Here is a 2,040-nt window from a genome sequence, read left to right as displayed (position 1 = left end):
ATCTGGAAGCCTTCCGGATGATGATGCTGCTTCATGGCGCTCCCGACGTCATTCTATGTCGAGCCTTCCCGTTCACCTTGAAGGGAGCGGCGAGAAACTGGTCCTCGACGCTGAAGTCGGGTACCATCTTTTCCTTCGATCAGATGAGCCACCAATTCGTGGCCCATTTTGTCAGCAGCCGACGCCTCCGGAAGGGCTCGGAGTCCCTCATCAATATCAAGCAGAGGGAAGGGGAGTCCATTCGGGCCTACATCAACCGTTTCAATGTCGCAGTGCTGGAGGTCCAAAATTTGGACCAATCAGTCGCAATGGCCGCTCTGAAGGGTGGCCTTCAGAAGAATGACCTTTTGTTCTCCCTGGAGAAGAAGTACCCCTGGGATTTTGCTGATTTGTTGGCTCGAGCTGAAGGGTACGTCCGAGTGGAAAAAGCCTTCAAAATGAAGGATGAGGAGACCGTGAGAGAGTGGCAGGCGGGAGACTCGAGTAAGCCCGCAGTCGAAAAAAGGTCGAGAGAAGCTCAGCCGCATTCTCGATCCCCTCCTGGGCACAAGCGTGCCCATACTCCTCCCCGGGTACGCAGGCAGAGAAATCTGGATCGAGGGGTTTGGCGGGATTCTCCTCCGGAGAGATTTCGCAACTACGCCTCCCTCAATGCCTCGAAGACCCAGGTACTGATGGAGGTCAGGGAGCAGCTCCCTAGGCCAGAGAGGATGCGCACACACCCCGGGAAGCGCAACCCCAACAAGTTCTGTCTCTACCACCGCGACCACGACCTTGACACGGAGGAATGCATCCAGCTCCGAGACGAGATCGAGGAGCTCATCCGACGATGTCGACTCGATAGGTTCATCCGACGTCGGCCTGAGGGTAGAGAAGATCGGCCAAGGGCCCTGCCGCAACCTGAACCGCCAAGGAGGGAGGAGCAGCTCGGAGATCGGCCTCCAATTGGGACCATCGACTCCATCACCGGAGGGCCTCAAGGAGGAGCAGACCTTCCACGACCATGGAACTCGAGAAACCTATAAATGTATCACTTACGACTTTGCCCTGAATCTAAACTCCTTTCGACTTCGCATGCTCCTCCCATTTGGCATGGATTTGTTACGACCGGGGATAACCCCTTCAAGCAATTAAAACAAGGTTATGTTAGGAACGGGAGGAGAACCTCATCCTAACATAACTAAAATGAAAGTCCGATTATCTTGAGATCGGATTGGGGGAGAGGCCTTACAATGCCCTAATGCGCCCCCACAGCCATGTCAGGAACAGGAGGAGAACCTTGTCCTGACATGAGCAAAGTCAAAGGCCCGGTTCTAGATCGGATGGAGGGAGAGGCCTTACAATGTCTTAATGCACCCCCACAGTCATGTCAGGAACAGGAGGAGAACCTCGTCCTGACATGAGCAAAGTCAAAGACCCGGTTCTTTTAGACCGGATAGGGGGAGAGGCCTTACAATGCCCTAATGCACCCCCACAGCCATATCAGGAACAGGAGGAGAATCTCATCCTGACATGAGCAAAGTCAAAGGCCCGATTCTTTTAGACCGGATGGGGGGAGAGGCCTTACAACGCCCTAAAGTGCCCCCACGGCCATGTCAGAAACAGGAGGAGAACCTCGTCCTGACATGAGCAAAGTCGAAGGCCTGATTCTTTTAGACCGGATGGAGGGAGAGAAACCCTTGCAATGGCCCTTATGTGCCCCACGGCTCCGTTGGGAACAGGAGGAGAACCTCGTCCTGACGGTGACGAAATTCGACTGCCCAACAAGATCGGATGAAGGGGAAAGGCCCCTCAGCGGCACCTTCACACTTCTACGCAACCCTGCAAAAAGCAAGGGGAGGACCCTCACTCTGAAAAGAGGAAGAAAATTAAAGAGGAAGAGCGACGAACTATGTCAGAAACAGATGAAGGACAAGCCACACCAAAGACCTAAGGAACCTCGTCTCAACAAAGACGGGAAGTTCCTACCGAACGCCCCCGACCTCTAAGAAGGCTCTCGACACAGGTCAAGAAGACAGCGACGCCTCCGAAGTAATGCGG

Source organism: Elaeis guineensis, chromosome 16 (assembly GCF_000442705.2).
Source record: "Elaeis guineensis isolate ETL-2024a chromosome 16, EG11, whole genome shotgun sequence".
Lineage (NCBI taxonomy): Eukaryota > Viridiplantae > Streptophyta > Magnoliopsida > Arecales > Arecaceae > Elaeis > Elaeis guineensis.
This window is presented reverse-complemented; position numbering follows the sequence as displayed.